The 22134-nt window shown below is 36.4% G+C and overlaps 1 protein-coding gene and 1 non-coding gene across 3 annotated transcripts in view; both read right to left on the minus strand.

Annotated features, from left to right (window-relative positions):
- The window catches only part of LOC106874719 (interference hedgehog), a 325926-nt gene that overhangs the window by 61873 nt on the left and 241919 nt on the right, over window positions 1-22134 (minus strand). The gene's annotated exons all lie outside the window — the stretch shown is intronic.
- On the minus strand, window positions 16322-16395 carry Trnak-cuu (transfer RNA lysine (anticodon CUU)). Its single transcript has one exon. It is a non-coding gene; the product is annotated as a tRNA-Lys (tRNA).

A 22134-nucleotide genomic window follows, 5' to 3' on the forward strand; every position in this document is an offset into this window, starting at 1 on the left:
ACTGTCAATGGCTATCTGGTGTCATCCACAGTAATTACACAATTGTTGCTGAATCTACCTCAGGAAATCCTCAGTGTATGTTGCATATAAAAAAATGACAGAGACCAAAAATGGACAGTTTAATAACATCTACTTAACTGCCTATATGAGTGAGTGTGTGTGTACAAAGGACTGAGTGTGCATGTGTGTGTGTGCATATGTATAGAAAGGGCTGAAAGTGTGGGTATGGAAGTAATTATACCTGGGTACTGACACACTTAAAGTTTTACTTCATTGTATGTTTTATTCTCATGATGATTATCATTTTTCTTAATTACTCACTGTCTGTATCTATAAATATGGTAAACAGAAACTAAAAAAAGAATGTGTGTAAGAGTGTTGGGGGTGCACATGCTTGATATCCCTGACCATTAATACAGAAGTTGCAACATTTGACAATGTTCTCAATTCCCTGTTGATAATTAACCCATTCACCTGATGCCTTTGAATTTGTGTGGAATAAGAGACCCCTTACTTGGAAAAGAGGACAGGGCTAGTGCCAAGAAGGGCCAGAAAGAATATCCAGAAAAATGAACTTAGAAAGAAAGCATTCTGGCAGTAATATAGTTTTGTCTGAAGGAAATAAGAAGAAGCTTCTATGTAATTGTTCAACCTACCAGGAATAACAGCCAAATCCCTGTGGTCTGGTTTAATCCACCATTTAGTTTAAGTTTAGCAACCAGCTTAACTACAAAAAGTTTTCAAAGCTTGGGACAAGCATTTCTCTGCATTTAGTCCATACTAGAAGATATTCAAGATATTTAACAGACACTCTGTGAAGCTAGCCAACTCAACAACACCTAATGTTGCCCTGTATATAGCTAGAGTGGAGGTGCAATGGCCCAGTGGTTAGGGCAGCGGACTCATGGTCATAGGATTGCGGTTTCGATTCCCAGACTGGGCGTTGTGAGTGTTTATAAAGCTCCACGGGGCTCTGGCAGGGGATGGTGGCGAACCCTGCTGTACTTTTTCACCACAACTTTCTCTCACTCTTACTTCCTGTTTCTGTTGTACCTGTATTTCAAAGGGTCAGCCTTGTCGCACTGTCACGCTGAATATCCCCGAGAACTCCGTTAAGGGTACAGGTGTCTGTGGAGTGCTCGGCCACTTGCACGTTAATTTCACAAGCAGGCTGTTCTGTTGATTGGGTCAACTGGAACCCTCGACGTCGTAAGCGACGGAGTGCCAACAACAAAATATAGCTAGAGTTGATAATAAAAAAACTAAACAGTCTATCCTCTATTTATATAACCCCCGGAATTAACAAATAATCAGGATAATAATCCACATCTTAGAACAATAGTAAACAGCAACCATCCAATCAAGTAAATGAACTCTGTAATTTTAGAAATAAAACCCTGTGGCCATTTGATGGATATTGCCTGAGTAAGAAAGTTGTTTACAAATGTTCCATAAGTGCACATGGAAATGTCTATACATATATTGAGGCTATTATAACCATACCTGCAGTTAAAGAGATAAGAGTATGAAACTGCTTGTATTATATGTAAAGTCCAACTGTAGAAAGCTAGTAATGATATATGTAATTTGTGTATATCTAAGACTTATGAAATAATTAAGTGTAAAATCTCATAAACCAACAAGTTGATATAATAATATTTTGTCCACACATGTACCCTATGTCCTTCCCACATGATGCTAAAAATTAATGTACAAGCTTTAAGCTAATTGCACAATTAATATTTCTATTACTTGTCAACCTCTGTAAGCCTGCTCCCTCCAATTAGTATAACTTCTAATTTTCTAAGTTTTTGTATTTTTACCTTGCTTAGTTTATGTAATCCCAGTCTGCACTGGGTTGAATTTGACTGATATATCAACATTAGATAGTAATGATATGGTTAGTGTATATCTTTAATCTATGAACTAATTACCTGTAAATCTTTTCTCATAAATTAGTTATATGATGTCCAAAAATGCGCTGCTAGTCCTCCTCACATTGTACAAATAAACAAACTATTAACATGAACTTGACTGTGCTAATAATACAACCAGTTAACTCTAAAACGTAGCCCACTTAGTTTACATCTAGATTTATGTTTCCTGTACTTTATTTTATTTCATTATATCTGATTCCTCACTTTTAGCCTATTGTTTCCATTTATATATGTAACTTATCTATAATATAGTATTTCCTAACTGTTAGGATACATAATAGGATAGCTTGATAAGGTATGAATCATTGTGCACATGTGCGTGTGCGTGTGTGTGTGTGTGCGCGCGTGCAAATAATGAGTTAGGTTTGATTTGGTCACTTAAACAAAATGATTAACTATTTATGAAATTACAATTCTGATATATTTTGTTTGAGAACTGGTATGTGTGAGTGCATATGTGAAGGTATATGTATGAATGTGTCTATGAATATTTATATGAGGTGTGTGTGTGTGTGTGTGTATGATGATACCCTTATGAATAGTCTTGGAATGACATTCATGTCCTTCTGAATCGGGTATGTGCGAAATTCCAACAGTTTAGGCCACTTTTCTATCCTGCTAAGTACTTCTACTTAAACAATTACATTGTCCTTCACAAAACTGGCCTTTTATCTACATATTTAAATCCATTTTTGTTTTTCTTTATTTTCTCCATACTTTTCATTCTATTTATTTGTATGCTAATTTATTCATTTATTTATTGTATTCTCTATTTTCTTATCTTATACTTTCTTTATTTCAATACAGGAATGGTCAACAGAACCTTTAGAAAATAAAATCTTATTCTTTCTAATTCTATCTTTCATTTTTTGATTTTGTTATATTTCTTTTCTGAATCTGTATTTATCTACAGTCATCGCTTCATTAATGCACTCCATATATAGTAATTATAGTATATGTAAAATCTGCTGAATACATTTATATAGTTTGTAACTATATAATGAAACTATTTGTTACTTATAACAGAATCTGTTGTTAACCTACCATGAAATGTTTTGAAGTGTATTCTGTTTGTTATGTTGCAGCATAGTTATACTTACTAGTGGGACCTGTGAATATTTATTAATGGCAAACCTATTGGGTTATTTCTGAAAACTTTATCCAAAAAACCTGAAAGTGTAGCCTGTTTTGTATCTGTATAGAAAGATGGTCACACATCTGCTAATCATTGAAAAGTAAAAGAAATTGGAATATGATGATTACTTAATGCACTTTATATGTACACTCTATGCACAATTTTATAGACTTAATATACAACACTCATAAAATAAATATTTACTATTATTTTTCCATTTTACCCATAAAGAAAAAAGAATTCTGTACATATGATACAACCATTAGTTAAATTGCATAAATCTGCCTCATAAATAAGCTTGAATATTTCATGAAATTGCACTTATGTGCATGCGTTAAGTGATAGGTGATATAAAAAAAACTTAGTTTAATTACAAAAAAATACACTTTTTACTATCCAATCACCACCACCACCACCACCACCACCACTCTCTCTCTCTCTCTCTCTCTCTCTCACTTTACCTTTCTTTAACCTCACCATCAGAACATCACCCCTCTGCTAAAATTATATTTTTAACTCTCCTCCTCTACCTTCAACTAACTTTTTTAACCAGGTAATAAATATTATGTTCCCCCTACTTCGCATCATGGACGTTTCTCTCTTCCTCTTTCTATCTCACTCTTCACCTTATCTGCTTTTTCTCTCCTTTTTCCTTCTCCTCTCTGTCCCTTCAACTAACCATGTGAAAGCGTTAGTTACATTCCCTCTACCTCATGTCATAGATGCTTCTCTCTCCTTCTTTTTCTCTAATCACGTAAAAGTGTTACCAATGAGTTAAGTAATGCAATGACAAACAAAATTATTATAAGATGGGTGCAGATATACATTCATATTTATATTCGTTTATATATGTGTGTCGGATGATGTAGTGTCACTTGTGTAACTAACACAGATTATGAAACAGCTGTCAAATAATGGAATAAACATGGATTCTTTATGACAACAATGCACCCTGTCACCAAGTTTTCCTTACTTGTGAATTTCTCACCAAAAACAACATGACATCACTTCCGTACCTGCCCTATTTGCCAGGTTTAGCACCTGTGGATTTCCATATCTTCCCCAAGATGAAAATGCAGCTCAAAGGTCGCTGTTTTAACACTATTGTCAAGATCAAGAGTGAATTGCAGAAGGTCCTCAATCCGTTTATGGAAAACGACTTCCAGGCCAGATTCCAAAAGTGGCAAGAATGCTGGGACTGGTGTATTACTGTGCAAAGTGACTATTCCAAAGGAGATGATGTTAAAACTGAGGAAAATAAGTTATTTTTTATTAAACATAACTAGTCCAGGAACTTTCTGATACCACCTCATATATACATATATAAATATATATATATATATATATATATATATATATATATATATATGTATATATATACACACACACACACACACACATATACACATACCATCATTTAATGCCTGTCTTCTATGACAGGAGCCAACCAGGTAGAAGACTACTCCAAGCTACTGTGTGTGTTTTGGCAGTTTTTACAGCTGGATGCCCTTCTTAACACCAACCACTCCATAGAGTGGACTGAGTGCTTTTTACATGGCACTATTATTGGTAATGTCAGTAACATATATATATATATATATATATATATATATATATATGTATATATATATATATATATATATATATATATATATATATATATGGTGTCACATAAAAAACACCCAGTACACTCTGTACAGTGGTTAGCATTAGGAAGGGCATCCAAATGTATAAACCATGTCAAAAATAGGTAATGGAGCCTAGTACAGCTCCTATCAAACCATCCAACCCATGTCAGTATGGAAAACAGATGTTAAATGATGATGATGATACACGTGTATACACACACACAAGTGTGTAAGTGTATCATTTTTCTGAGCTAGTATAGGTTACATGAGCGTATATTATTGAAGCATTGTTTTTTACAGTTGGCTGCTCATCTTGTCACTAACCTATACCTGCTTTCCAATTCCATATGTGATCAAAATCATGGACCTAGTGGATGATTTATCGAGAGGGAAAAAATTGACGACAATGCCACTTTTTATAGCTCAGTAGTTTTCACAGAGGATGAAATGTAAAAAACACGCATACATATATAAACATATATGAATAAGTGAATGTGTGCATGCATCATTTATCTTTTACTTGTTTCGGTCATTAGACTGCAGCCATACTGGAGCACTACCTTGAATATTTTTTACTTCAGATTTTAGTTTTTTTAAACCTGGTACTTATTCTATCTCTCTGTTTTACTGAACTGCTAAATTTCTGGGATATAAACACACTAACACCAGTTGTCAAGTGTGGTGGGGAACAAACATAGATACACATGATGGTCTTCTTTCAGTTTCTATCTACCAAATCTACTCACAAGCCTTTAGTCAGCGCAAGGCTATAGTCGAAGACACTTGCCCAAGGTGCCACGCAGTGGGACTGAACCAGGAACCATGTGGTTGGAAAGCAAGCCTCTTACTTCACATCCAGACCTGCACTTATATATATGCACATTTAATATATATACATTTAAATGTTAAATTAAGATTAATAATTTAAAACCAGTTAAAGAATTAGAGCACAGCATTTACTGCTGGGGGTGACTCAGTACTGTGGGTAGAGTAAAATTTATAGTAAAATTTGAGTTGATTTCAAATTTTTCCTATCAGCATATCCAACTAGTTTGGTGGAATAAGCCAATTGTATAACACACACACTGTATGTATGTATGTATGCACGCACACTCATAAATAAGTAACTTACAGACACACAAGGCCAGCAATACAACTACCAACAATCAACCAATGGGCAAGCTAGCCTCTAGCTAAGCACCCCACTTCCCAATATTCTAATATAAAATTTCTAGATTAATCTGCAAGGCAAACTACATTAATATATATATATATATATATATATATATATATATATATATATACCTCAGCTGGCTGTAATCAAATGGTGGGATGGGGTAACACAGAGACTGGTATGGTGAATAGAATAGAGGTGGTGGTGGTGGTGTTGGAAACTAGGCCCTAGGACTTAAGAAATCAGATACTGTTGACTGTAAATAGCAGGGAATGTAAAATATCGCTTCAATGTCTCTAATATGATCTCAGTAATGTAGATCTTTGAAGCTCCTTTATTTAGACTTTCCTTGGAGCTTTACATTATTCTTTGAATGGGTTTCCCTTCCTCACATATGCACATAAATCTCTATCATTACTCTCTCACTTGCAGGCACAAACTCACCCCCCCTCCACCACCACCACTGCAATCACCAACAGACTCTTCACCGCTACCACCTTCAACATCATTAACTTTCTCATTATTATCTATCTCTATAGCTCTAAAGTTAAGAAGTTCCTTTCACAAGCCATAATACAACAAGGTTCAATCCCACGGCACAATCCCATATTGTCCTAGGCAATACAAGAGTTGAATTTGGTAGATGGAAACTGTGCAGTCTTTTTTTATCATCCAGTATCGTTCCCTATCTATTATCTTGACTTTGTTCTACAAGGATTAATAACTTCCATTTCCCTACTTGATTTTTTCAGTTATAGTACAGAACGATTGAGAAGATCTGTGGCCTATCAGGACAATGTTCAAAAGCTGATCTACTTTTTAGAGATGAAATCTCAATGAGAGGAGACCATGACCAACAACTGTGGGTATGTCATCTTATGCAGTTGTGACAGATGAGACTAGCCGTTGTCTAAAAGTAAGGCTACAGGAATATCGCCTGTTAGAAATAACAGCCAATTCAGAATAAACTGAATGCTAAAGGGTTAAAAAGGAAATATACATATTGCATCTGGAACTACACTATATTGTGTCTGAAAGATGGTTGACCATAGCTTATATGTAGTTATATGACCTGCTAGAAATTGCAACCAAATTTCCCTAAAATCCAAAATAACTAGCATTCCATTGGCTATGATGATGAGGGTTCCAGTTGCTCTGATCAATGGAACAGCCTGCTCGTGAAATTAACGTACAAGTGGCTGAGCACTCCACAGACATGTGTACTCTTAACATACTTCTCATGGAGATTCAACATCACACAAAATGTGACAAGGCTGGCCCTTTGAAATACAGGTACAACTCATTTTGCCAGCTGAGTGGATGGGAGCAACATGGAATAAAGTGTCTTGCTCAAGGACACAACACACCTCTGGGAATTGAACTTAAAACCATATGATCATGAGCCAAATACCCTAACCACTAAGCCATGTGCCTTCACTCCCTAAAGTTCACAGCCAATAAAGAAGCTGTTATATGATTACACAGCCAGCTAAAAGTAGCAGCCAAACTCTCTCAAATCACACCTTGAACAAGGACAGGAAAGACACACTGAACAATGTCCTGCATAGTCATAGCTGGAATGAATTTGGTCATTGGTTTACCCAGTTATGACCGATTTCAACAAAATACCACCACTGCTGCCACCGCCAATACTGCCACCACCACTACTATCACCACCATCACATCACTACTGCTGCTACCACCACCACTACTGTTGCTGCTATAACACCATACTGTGTCACATGCATAACCACAACCTTATCAATCACACCACTTTTAACTAATCATACCAAACCATACTACTGTTCAAGTTGCTTCACAGCTGAGATATTTCACAGTGCTAAGGCATAGATTTACAAATCAAAAAAACAAAAAATAACTATAAATGTAAACAAACTAATGTTTGTTTTAGAAATGTATTGTAAGATACAGATAAGGTAATAATTGATTTTGAAACGCAAAAACACTGATAGAACAGTAGAAACAGGATGGATATTTTATCCTGTCTCTACTGTTCTATCAGTGTTTCTGCATTTGAAAATCAATTATTACCTTATCTGTATCTTAAAAAATAACTATATATAAACACTGAAACAAGAACAAGAAGGAAGAAACTACAGGGATGAGGATGAAAGGTTGGGGAGAACATAAACACAAACATACACTCACACAATATGTGTAATAAATATGCTCGCACATACAACAGCTACACTGGTAAAGTTATTTCTATGCAGCGTTTACCAACAGCTAATTTGTGTGCTTGTGCATTCATGTGTGTGTGTGTGTGTGTGTGTGTGTGTGTGCATGTACTTGTGGTGATGGTGAAGATAGGGTGAGTTTACTTTTTATAGATATTTATGCAGATATACGATTGTGTGCATAAATATCTGTAAAAAGTAAATTCACCCTATCTTCACCATCACCACAAGTACATTCAAGTGTGTGCACATATATATGTATATTTGTATACACACACACACATACTGATGCATATACATGCACACACATAAATGCATGAGTTTATGTGTATGTATGTGAGTTTTTGATGTTGATAGAAGCAATAGGAAGTAGTGGTGGTGAATGTACATGTTTCATGCAATAACAGTGCGTCTACACACATATATGCAAACACATTTTTATGAGTGTAAGTTAGGTGCATATCATGTGTGTGTGTGTGTGTGTGTGTGTGTGTGTGTGTGTGTGTGTGTGTAACACCAATACTTAATCAGTTAAAAGATCTCTTATATCAGTATAACCTAATCAGGGTTGTATGGTGTCAAGCAGCTAGCTCTTTAGTGTTCTGGAGCCAATTTCAAGACAACCTTTTCCTCACTGGCATTTAGTTTGGTTATATACAAAGTGTACCCAATGACCCTAGCTAGTCCAGATGGTTGACACCTCTAACTTGCAATATCAGTATTCAAGTACTAAAAATTTTGTTTTTTCTTTGCTTGCATATAAGGGCAAATATCAGCTAAAGAATGATTTGATAATATTATTACTGAGGATATGGAAAAAAATGCAAAGACTCATTGAAATAAGTTCTTAACTGGTACAAGGCGCAGATATAAGTATGAAGTAAAATGATTCCAGGTTCGGTTCCACTGTGTGGCACATTGGGTAAATGTCTTCTACTATAGCCTCAGGCACACCAAAGTCTTGTAAGTGGATTTGGTACATGGAAAATGAAAGAAGTCTATTGTATATATATATATGTGTGTGTGTGTGTGTGTTTGTCCCCTGCTACGGCTTGACAACCAGTGTTGGTGTGATTACATCCCTGTAACTTAGTTGTTCAACAAAAGGGACTAATAGAATAAGTACCAAGCTTAAAAAGAAAATAAGCACTGGGGTCTATTAGTTTGATTAAAATTTCTCATGGTGGTGCTTCAGGATGGCCGCAGTCTAATGACTGAAACAAGTAAAAGATAAAAGATAAAAGGCCGTGAATTTATAGGGAAAGATAACTGCAGTTGCTCAAATTCCCTCCCCACATACTTAGTATATCACTGGTATTTGTGATTTTAAGAGTACTCAGGCATAGATTAGAACTAACTTTGCAGAAATATGATTAAAGCTATAACAGACAACAATCATCTTATCTTTGTTTTCAGAAGTATCTAACACTATATCATTCAACCATGGTAGTGGTTGAATATATTCTTAAGTCCTTCATTTTGTCAATTGCAGCAGCTTCCAAGCTTCACCACTAATTCAGTTCACAACTAAATTGCAAACTGTTAATTGTTTTAAAGAGGACACCTACTCAGCTATACTTTGGCATAAATAGTTTGAGATTTGGTTCAGTAGAAAAAAAGTTACATCAAAATATCTGTGACCTCAAGGGGGGTAGTAAGGCAGATATTCATCTTCAATTAACATAAATTTAAAAATTTTAAATTAAAAGTATACTTTCCTTATGCTTAAATTATAGAAAAATGCATGAGAAATTCAGAATTGCTAGTTGCATTGAATAAAAATGAGTAGAAAAAGAGTTATGAAGTAAAATGTTATGAAATTTAATGTCATTAAGTAAGGGAATAATGCTTAAGCAATAAGAATAAAGAATATATTTCTAAAATGAATGTTTACATTCTAAGTCGGCAAGCTGGCAGAAAGATTAGTGCACTAGGCAAAATGCTTAACAGTATTTCGTCTGTCTTTACATTTTGAGTTCAAATTTTGCTGAGGTTGACTTTGACGTATAGATTATTTAATTAATTTTTTTAAACTAAATACTTTCAAACTTCTGATGCTGGTACAATGAGTCACATAGAACAGGGTTTAGTCGTAACGTTTTTGACAAAATTTTGTATTTTAGAAGCAGTATTTCGTCCGTCCTTATGTTCTGAATTCAAATTCCGCCGAGGTCAACTTTGACTTTCATCCATTTTGGATCTATTCAATTAGATGTACAGATTATTTAATTAATTTTTTTAAACTAAACACTTTCAAACTTCTGATACTGGTAGAATGCCACATAGAACAGGGTTTACTCTTAACGTTTTTGACAAAATTTTGTATTTTAGAAGTTACTAGCAGTATAGCCCGGCTTTGCCCGGGATTAAGTTGGGATTATTAAGCTAATCAAGTTCTTTATTTCAAACCAAACTAAGTAACATGACGTCAAATTTGGGCAGAATCAGTGTTGCAACTGGAGCGCATGGGTTGAGAGTTTGATCGGCAGAGGTGATCAGGTTACACATGCCATCCCTTTGAAAACACCACCGCCATCATCTAACCCCTCTTTGCTCATGGGTTAGGAACCCGGAGAACATTATTTTTCTTTGTGGTTGAGTCGTTGATGACCTCTTTCTAGCATATTGGATGTCCACCTAGTGGTCATCCCTTATACACGTGTAATACAATTTTTTCTGAATTTTCAGATTTGTTATATGCTAGGCCACTTGGTTTTAAATTGAATTAATATTCAATTTATCATCCTATCTATATAAATATATATATATTTATTTATATGAGCAATACACACATACACACACGCACGTATGTACACCAATTGCATACATATTTTTTGTACGCATACATGTTCATATGTGTGTGTGTGTGTTGCCCGTATATCAACAAAACACACACACCTTGCCTTACATATATATACGGATAAATGATTTGAAATAAATATATTTTGGAAATGGCGATTTACGGTACAATATCTAGAAACGTGAAAATCAGACCACATGGGTTTTTTTACATCAATTTGGCAGAGATAGAGAGAGCGCGTTCTCCATCTCTATTTCTCTCCCTCCCTTACACACATTTATCTCTCTTTCTTTCTTTCTCTCTCTCTCTCTCCCTGTCTCACACACACAGCAACATTACACACGCACACATGCTGCTCTCTCACACTAACAAAACAACTTCACATACACACCACACTTTCTGTCTGGCATACTCACTATAAAAAGATAGCGTCTATTTCTTTTTGGCAACATGTGTTTTGTGTGTAATGTTGCTGTGTGTGTGTGTGAGAAAGAAAGAAAGAAAGAAAGAGAGATAACTGGCATGTGTATGTAAGGGAGGGAGAGATAGAGAGAGGGAGAGAGAGAGAGAGAGAGAGAGAGAGAGAGGGTATTTTTTTCTGTTTGATTGCTGCTTACCACACAGACGCTGGCAAAGAAATGTATCTCCTTCACCCTCCCTCTCACAAACATACAATTTCTTTCTCTCTCTCTCTACTTCAGTGCATACGCACAGATTTGACTTCGCCATGTCAACAAACTTCAAAATTGGTAAAAGTTTATCGATTTTTACAGGTATACGCGGGTACCTCTGAGAGAGAAAGTTCACTAAAATGCACATAGGGTCATTCCGAATCTTCTCCTAAAATTGGAGTGACATGCGTGCTAATTTGTGGACGTGCATAAACCACATTCACGTACACACACAAACATCTTCTATTTTATAGATATTGATTTCATCAGAAGTTACAGAGTCACAATGGACAAATTCATGTTTGATAAGTGTCAATACACGAAACTCTCAGCTTTTGATTTACTCTCTAACTTCTGATGATGATATATATACACACATATATGTGTAAAAAAATCTCATCATGCAATTGAACCAATGAAAGAGCCTCTACCTGGTCGCTCGACACGCTAAAAATAACAGCCAAAGTATTCCCCTACCTAAATCACACGCCTATTGTATGTAATGTCCTAGATTATCCCTAAAAAGACGGTTTGCTGAAGGCTGGAATGTCTTTGATAATAGGTTTGCCGTATCAGGATTGATTTGAGGCTAAATAACAACAAAATTATGGTAAATTTCTATATTAACACCCGCACGATTTTCACTAAGGAAAAAAAAAAAAAAAATTGATTTTTTGCATGGGATCAAGTACCCTGACCTCCACCAATCCTGGAATCATTGGAAATTTTTTTTTTCGTTGAATGACTTCCTGTGACCTCCCAATATTGCAATATTAGGTTACTGAAGGTGCGCCTGGTAACTGATGGTTTTGGGGTCTTGTTTGTAACTTTTGGTGAGCCTTGGTGTAACCAACAACATGGCAAAAATCCCTGCCATTAATTTGGCAAGGATGGGTAATATCAAATAATTCAATCACAACATATATTTAAATTAAACATGAAAAAAATTGAAATATTATCATCACTTACATGGAAAAATTGAAATATTATCTTTCAGTATTTTATAAGGTAAAATCTTAAATTATTGGCACATTATTAATTATCTTATAACAGCAACACCTGAAAAAGTCATGGATTACATGGAAAAATGCGAGCATGAAAAGTCATATTCTTAAGATTATAAACATGGAAAAGTACAGGACAAGTTATTACACCTGTAAAAGTATAGGACAAGCTATTACTTCTAGTAAAGAATAAGAAACTTTTTACTTAAAATATTGCAGCTAAAATTAAAATTTGAATATTAAAACTTATTTTATCATAGTTTACAAATAACACTATACTTATTTAAGTAGAATTTGGCTAATTTACTACCTTAAATACAGAAAAAAGTGACTAACTAGACAAACTTACAAATTAGCTGAACAGTTTTGTACAATAAATTTAGAAGATGAGAACTGTAAAGAGTGATAGATTAGAAGAACTGGCATTCTTTGCTGCAATATTTTAAGTAAAAAAGTTTCTTATTCTTTACTTTACCAGAAGCAATAGCTTGTCCTATACTTTTACAGGTGTAATAGCTTGTCCTGTAACTATTACTTTTCATGCTCGCATTTTTCCATGTAATTATTAAATGTGCCTTCTCTTGTAAATGGCAGAGTGTGGTTTGAGGTAATTTGGTAGCTATTTCTAATTGGTCGAGCAACCATGTAGATGCTCTTCTCTTAAGAGAGTCCTTCATTTTATTTATAGATGCTGTGGGATCTCTGGCAGAGTAACAAGGAAGCATTACATGAACCCCTTATATACATAAGTCAGCAAGCCTAGGATTACTAGTGATAGATATTGGAATAATTAAATGGAATAAGTGACTGTGGAGAGTGTATGAATTTGCTTCAAGTACTGATTTTACTGCAAGTCCAATAATTCAAAGTTAAATACAATATAAATAGATACTTATATATGTGTATGTGTTTCAATATTTGATACACATATATAAGTATCTATTTATAATCACCATGGTGATTTCCTATGCTTGGGAAGACATATCAAGCTAAGTAAAACTGTGGCTGTGCATGCATACAGGCATGTCCTTTATGACCCATGCTGGTGCTACGTAAAAAGCACTCATGCCAGTGTCACACAACAAGCACCGATGCCAGTGCCATGTAAAAGTGCTCATGCTGTGCCACATAAAAACACTTGTGCTGGCATAATGTAACAAGCACTCATGCTAGCATCCCAAGAAAGCACCTGTGCTGGTGCCACATAAAAAGCACCCAGCACACTTTGTGAAATGGTTGGTGTTAGGAAGGACATCCAGTTATAGAAACCATCCCAAAACAGACAAATAAAGCCAGCTCCTGTCAGACCCTCCTGCATAGGTTCAACCCATGCTTGCATGGAAAATGGATGTTAAATGATAATGATGATGTTTGGGTTCAAGTATGAATAATTAAGAAGTTTGCTTCATAATCAAGAAGTCTCACTGCAAAGCACTTTAGTCAAGTGTCTTTTATTAAGGAATCAAGCAAACTGGTCAGTGAAGTAAGGCAGACAGCACTGTGAGGAAAGTTGTAAGATGAAGTCACTATAACTCAGAGGATCCACTGTGCCATGCTGATTCAACCAAATTGTGTTAAGGGTACAAATATCTCTGGAATATTCAACCACTATAATTCAATGGCTAGGTAGGTATGTGTAGATTGAATAATTGAAATACTCATTGTCAAAAGTGACGCAATATTCAAAACGTATGGTTTATATGTTTTAGCAAACTGCTGTGAAAGTAGAGAGAAATGAAATGGCTGACAGTTAGGAATGAGAGCCAGATATTATATGTTGATGGTGGTGGTATTGCTGTTGGTGATGGAAGAATGTGATATTAAACTGAATACAGGAGCAGTGTGCAAGAGAAAGGGAAATATGAAGTAGCAGGGGTAGAGAGGAAAAGAGAGAAGGAGATAGATAGATAGATAGATAGATAGATAGATAGATAGAGAGAGAGAGAGAGAGAATGTAGATGCCATCTGGGCGATATGTAAATGACAACACAAAAATGCAATCATTTCTACTCCAGTCTACCCATCACTACCACTTTTGCCACTGAGAATACCATCACTACCACCCTTTTCAAACATTCCAATAAGGCTAGAAGGTCATATATAGAATGGCTAGAAAACTACTCATCAGGGTTGACCTGGGGCTAAACAACATTTTCACTCCTATTACCCCAAATCATTACCATTAACTCTGCTACCACTCTTTTCAACAAGCCAATAAGGTTGGAAGGTCATTAGGGTTGACCTGGGGCTAAACAATATTTTCACTCAATTACTATTAGTGCTGTTGCTGCTTCCTCTGCCATCACCACCTTTATCACTATTATCATCACCACTGCTGTTAACACCACTATTTCCACAACTAATGTCACCACTACCATCATCACTGCTACCATTCCCACCATCATTGGCAATAACAGGCACCATTCCAATATAAACAACAAAAAGTTTACAAGGATGTGTGATGTGTAATGTGTGTAAATCAGAGATATTGGCTGAAGATAAGCAGCTGCAATGCAGGAGTATAAAGATGGTATTTGTCTGAATCTATATTTGAAAATCCCGGTTAATGATATCATCTTTCAGAAAAACTAACATCTGAATTCACAAATATTTCAGAGCAATCATGAAGCCATATGATGGTGATGATGATGGCAGTTCATTGTGGTGATGGAGAAGGTGATGCTTGCATAGATGGTAAATGTGATGATGTTGTCATTGTTTATTCAAAGATCAGCTGCAATTGAGTAGACCAATGACTAAAGGAATTCCAATAGTGACCATCCTGTTCATTTCTATTATTCAAGGTGCCCAAGATCACATTATCCAATGTCTCCTTTTCTAAGATAGTGGAGAATGATTTGAGGGAGCATTTAGCTGTTATTTCTAGCAGGCTGAGTAATCATGTAGAGCAGTGGTTCTCAACTATTTTTTATCTATGGACCCCTTTAAGTATAATTTTATTTAAGTGAACCCCCATAACCATTCGATGTTTAAAAACTAATTTCATAGATACTTTTTTCAAAATTCATATTTTGTTGTTCGTTCATTAATTTGTGGAGATTGAACAATGTAAAATGTTAAGAGAAAGAGGCCTAGCTGTTTCTTGCATTACATACATTTACATCAAAACTTTTCATGGACCTTTAAAATACTACTATGGATTCCGAATTTACTATTTTGCTAGTATGGACCCCCAGGGATCATATGGACCTAGGTTGAGAACCATTGATGTAGAGGCTCCCTCAACAGAAGTGGAGGTGGCAATGGTGTTGGTAAATGTGGAAGAGTTAATGATCATGGTCATGTTGGAGTGAAACTTAGGGGACACAGATTTTCATAGTGCTATAATTGTGTCAACAGTATTAATCAACACCGTTGACTGAAGATAACTGAAACCATCATCTTTTATTTTTTATCTTTTACTTATTTCAGTAACTTGACTGTGGACATGCCGTGTCATAGCATTGAAGAATTTTTAGTAGAAGGAATTGATCTCAGTACTTATTCGACTTTACTGAACCTCTAAGTTACAGGGATGCAAACACATGCGCACCAGTTGTCAAGTGGTAGTGGGAGACAGACGCAGAGACACAAACACATATACGATGGACTTCTTTCAGTTTCTAACAAATCCACTCACAAGGCTTTAGTTGACCCAAGACTATAGAAGACAGTTGCCCAAAATGCCATGCAGTGGGAGTGAACTCAGAACCATGTGGTTGAGAAGCAAGCTTCTTACCATACAGCTACATCAGTGCTTATAAAAAGGGCATTTACCCAATGTAGGGCTTGAGCCCACAGCCCTGAGATTAAGAGTCTCATGCTCTACCAACTGAGCTAGCCTGGGCTCCAAGTCATGTGGCTTTGGATTCAATCCCACAGTGCCACATTTTCAACAAGTGACTCTTACTATAATCCCAAATCCTGTGAATGGTTTTGGTGGATGGCAACTGAAAGGAACCTGTCACAACATGCATATATATGTATATGTGGGTGTTTGTGTCTCTTTGCCTTGACATTGTGAAGTAGTTGTCATATAAGCAGTACCATTCATTTGAGATCTTCTGTGGAAACAGGTGAGGGTTAGGAATAGTAAGAGCATCCAACCACTGAAAATTTGCCTTAATGAATTTCATTTGACTGATGCAAATGTGGAAGGATGATGATGATGATGAAAGCTGACCTTAAAACTCTGAACCTCATAGAGATCTGTGTAGATTGGAATATCCCATGTGAGTGTCACCTGATCATTCTCTGCTACCAGCAAGGGTTGCTACTCATACCACTTGTTGGAACATTCTAGCCCATACTTCCGACACAATTCTCAGTGTATTCACATTGCCATTCTATCATGGTGTTTTTTTTCCCCTTTTGGGCTGGTGTTGAGCATCCACTAAACACATGTCTAACTGTCTCTGATGATTTTTCACATAATCCACACATAGGTGATGCTGCTATCTAATCAATATTACACTTGATTGAGTTGGTTCGTAAACCTTGTTCTTGAGCAGCAAGAATCAGTCCTTCCATCTTCTTTAAAAGAAAAACTAGGTTGTAACCATCTCTAGGATTCTCCACCGGCTTCAGCCATTGTTTGTTGGAAAAACTCTCCATGCAGGACTTTCTCTTTCCAGTTAATGATCCTTTCTCTATTAGTTCTCATATTGAGGGTCTCACCATTGTCACTGATCACCTCACTCAGTGCAGCCTTCATTCTTTCATTACTATTCCTCAGATAGGCATACAAAGATTTGATCTCCATAAAACTCACTTCTATTCCAACGAATCCTCTTCCACCTTTCTTCCTTGGTAAATAAAGCTTTGTTACATTACTTCTGGTATGAAGGCACCCATGTGTAACCGTTATCTTGGTACTTATTCTTTCCATGTTGACCAGTTCTTCCATTCCGCAGCTCCTGCACAATAACATACTATACCTACAGCCAAAGCACTGATGCCTCTAATGAAGTTTCCTCCATTCAGCTTGGATCTGCATAGCTTTTAACTCTTCTGGAATATTCAGAAGAAATGTTCATCGTCTGACCTAATTTAAAACATCAAGATACTCATAATCCTCTTTGTTCACTTCTCTTGTGATCATCATCTGGAAGTTGTACTCTACTGCAGTCTATTTCTTGCCCTCTCCTCAGTTCAATAGCAATACGTTTAATAGCAGTGCATTTTTAAAATTATTATTGTTATTATTATCAAGGTGGTGAGCTGGCAGAATCGTTAGCATGCCAAGCAAAATGTTAAGCAGCATTTTGTCTGTCATGTTCTGAGTTCAAATTCCATTGAGGTTGACTTTGCCTTTCATCCTTTCAGAATTGGGGTTGATGTAATCGACTAAACCCCATTCCTTCCCCTGAATTTGTTGGCCTTGTGCCAAAAATTTGAAATCATTGTTTTAATTATCATTATTATCAAGGTGGTTGAGCTGGCAGTATTGTAAGAGCATTGGAAAAAAATGTCTTCTGACATTTGTTTTGGCTCTTCATTTTGAGTTCAAATACCGCTGAGGTCAACTTTGCCATTCATCCTTTTGGGATTGATAATATGAAGTACCATCCAAGAGCTAGGGCCACTGTAATCGACTACTTTCACTGTCCTTGAAATGTGTCGCCTTGTTTTTATACGAGAAAACATTATCCTTAATATTTAACTCCTAGTTTTGATTTAGCCTTTCATCTTTGCAAGATCAATTAAGTAGCATTTACAAATTGAGTAGAATTTGATCAACAATTCCCATCTTCCAAAATTCATGGCCCTGTACTTATTTGAAAAGTCTGGTAGCAAATAATGAAGTAACCATCATTATTATTATCATCTTTCCATCTTCTTCTATATCAGATGTATAATTTATATGCAGTCATTTGATATGCGTCAGGTTTTTAATCCTGATGAATACACACAAACACACAGAAATACAAATACATAGATAAAAACATATATATGCATTCACACAAAAACATCTTTATTGAGTTCTCAGCTTCCAGTTTAAACAGTCTGTTTATAATTTCTTAAACAACTATTAAGGTTATGGGAGGGCATTGAAATGGCTTTGCCAATTCTCTATTTTTATTTCAAATTGAAAACTGCACTGATATTAACTTAAGTTACACATAGAAGCACATTTACTTGCTAGTCTCTAAATTTTGAAACTTTAATTATTATTGCAGTTTATGAATTTCGTTTTATTCTCTCAAAGTTTTTTTCTCTGTCTTGTATATGTTATATTCTGTTTTTTAAATATTTCAGTTGTGCTAAGGCAGAGACTGGCAGAATCATTGGCATGCTGGGTAAAATCCTTAATAGCATTTCACTCATCTTTACATTTGGAGTTCAAATTCTGCAAAAGTTGACTTTGCTTTTCATTCTTTCAGTGGGATTGATAAAATAAGTACCAGTCAAACACAAGGGTTAGTGCAATCAACTTATTCTCTCCCCTGAAATTGCTGGCTTTGTACCAAAATGTGAAACCAATATTTCAGTTGTGCTATGCCCACAAGTTCTATTTATCTATTCTCCTCTCAAAGAAAGAAAGTGTCCAAATCTTCAAACTCTCAAATAGGTACAGATGTGGCTGTGTGGTAAGAAGCTTGATTCTCAACCACATGGCTCTGGGTTCAGTCTCACTGTGTGGCACCTTAGGTAAGTATTTTCTACTTTTGCCTCAGATTGACCAAAGCCTTGTGAATGTATTTGTTAGATGGAAACTGAAAGAAGCCCGTTGTATATGTATGTGTACGTGCTTGTCTTTGTAGCTGTCTTTGTCCCCCATCACAACTTGACAACTGGTGTTGGCATGTTTGCATCCCTGTAACTTAGCAATTCAGCAAAAGAAATCAATAGAATAAGTACCAGGCTTAACAAAAATATAAATCCAGGGTCGATTTGTTTGACTGAAACTTTTCAAGGTAGTACCCCAACATGGCCGCAGTCAAATGACTGAAACAGGATTAAAGCTATATACCAAGCAATATGCCATGCACATGTGTAATGCAGTGTACTGTTGAGGAAAAAGCAAACAAACAAAAAAAACCCTCCAAAACTTCTAGATACCAGTGAAGGGATTCTGTAAATTCCTTCCATACATTGCAACACATCTTGGCTACTTATGCACTGAAGTTTATTTCTTTCTTCTTTTTTCTCCCCCTATTTTTTGACACCACACCCTTCATAATATCTCCTCCCCCTCCATGCTTCAATAAGCTTTGCTTTGCTGAATTAAATTTCCCCCTCACTCTCTATCTTCTTTTCTCTATTCCTCCTCCCTCAACATTCGCCCAATCCTAACCAACACCATCAGCAAGAATACTGTCATCATTGGCAGCTGTTTACCCTCCACCCCTCCAGCCCAATATCACCCCACATTATATTTACTTTTACCTTCAATTTTACTTCCACCCACTTCCAGCCATAATTTCTTTCTTTTTTCCTTTTTTTTTTTTGCAGGAGACTAATCATCCACTTCCATCCCTCTCTCCCCTGGAGACACACCCTCCACTGCTACTCTCCACTCCTCCCTCACTAATTATGGCAAATATAAATAACAAATTAGTAGTTGAAAAAGCACATTGGTATCACTGAAGCAACAAAACAGTGACAGTGGCAGTGATGATGATGTGGTGTTGTCGGAAGATGATCCCAGATGTTTCACTCTGAAACCCTGCACCACTACCACCACCACCATCACTGGGGGCCCCATCACCAAATTCTTCACCAACCCTGTTCCTCCATCACTACCATTAACCATATCCCATTCCACCTATCTGCTTACCCAAACTCTTATTTCCCTCTGGCTCTATTACCACTATTCAACCATTATCATTTCGAAAAGCTGTTCACTATCCTTACACCTATCACCCTCTTCACCCTCTCTCTTCTCCTCTCCCTAACCTTGCAGCAAAAAAGGCAAGAAATATAATTCAAGCATCACATTTTATTATTTTTTTTTTTATATATGCCATCTTATCCCGTCTCCCCATTTTTTTCCTTTTTACCAATCTATGGCGCCATGAAAGTATCGCAACTAACGTGATTAAGGGTGGTGCTGGTGGTGGAAAGAGGAGGTGTATAGGAAACTCAATACAACTGTATTTTTGTCTCCTTGCTGTAAGGATTTGGTGTTCTTTAAAAAGTACATCCGTTTCCGGATTGAGCTTCCTGTGACTTTTCCTTACATTTTTTTTTTGCATAGAGTTGGCAATCTTAAGAAATACCCATGCGGGAATGGTTGCCTCTTGTTGATTTAGTATCTTTCTCCAGGTGTCCATGAAATTTTATTTTTAAAGCACCTCTCCAATAGCTGTGAGGTAGTGCCTGACCTATGTGCAGGTCCAGCTTCATGAAGTTAAACTGATAAAAGAATAATTCCCATTCTTTTCTGGATAGAATGCCAGTTTACCACAGTTTTAACATTTCCTCCAAATCTGGTTGCTCTTAACCTTATAAATAGATGAATTGCACTAACAACAAGAAAAACAGCAGCCAAATCTCCCTGAATTCACACTCTTCTGTGCTAAACAAAGGAAGGACATAGTGGAAAGTGTAGTCCTACATACACTGAAAACACAGAACACACCTTTGTGCTCCTAACTCAAGATTTGTGCCTTTGTGCTAGTATTAGAAAATTGATGTTATCATTATTTATCTTGAAGTGGTAGAAACATTAGAACATCAGACAAAATATCTTGCAATATCTTTACATATGACCATTATTTTCAGAGTTCAAATCCTGTCAGGGTCAACCTTACCATTTGTCTTTCTGGGATTAATAAAAAATAAAGTACCAGTCATGAGCTGAGGTCAAACTTAACTGACTACATAGCCATCTTCCCAACTTTGAGGCCTTGTGTCTATGTCAAAAATTGTTATTATTATTATTGTGAAGATAGTGGGTGGGGTCTTCAGGTAGATGGCCCTGCTCGATCCATAGAAAAGGCGTAGGTAGAAACTCTATAAGATGTATCCAGTGTAAGCTATGGACACATAAGAGGTGCAGCAATATCAAAGGAAGGCTAACTAGGAAGATAGTTTTTGTATGTAGCAGATACTCAGGAGCAATAGACACTGAAAATCTGCAGAGAACAACTTCTGCCACATTCCAGGGAGAAAAACTAGAAGTAGTTGATAACTTCCGTTACCTAGGTGACCAAGTCAGTAGCGGGGGTGGGTGCACTGAAAGTGTAGCTGCTAGAATAAGAATAGCCTGGGGAAAGTTCAGAGAGCTCTTACCTCTGCTGGTAACAAAGGGCCTCTCGCTCAGAGTGAAAGGTAGACTGTATGATACATATGTACGAACAGCTATGCTACATGGCAGTGAAACATGGGCCGTGACTGCTGAGGACTTGCGTAAGCTTGCAAGGAATGAAGCCAGTATGTTCCGATGGATGTGTAATGTCAGTGTGCATACTCGACAGAGTGTAAGTACCTTGAGAGAAAAGTTGGACCTAAGAAGCATCAGATGTGGTGTGCAAGAGAGACGGCTGCGCTGATATGGTCATGTGGTGAGAATGGATGAGGATAGTTGTGTGAAAAAATGCCACACCCTAGCAGTTGAGGGAACCTGTGGAAGATGTAGACCC

The sequence above is a fragment of the Octopus bimaculoides genome, chromosome 20 (genome assembly GCF_046866305.1).
Source record: "Octopus bimaculoides isolate indiv1 chromosome 20, ASM4686630v1, whole genome shotgun sequence".
Lineage (NCBI taxonomy): Eukaryota > Metazoa > Mollusca > Cephalopoda > Octopoda > Octopodidae > Octopus > Octopus bimaculoides.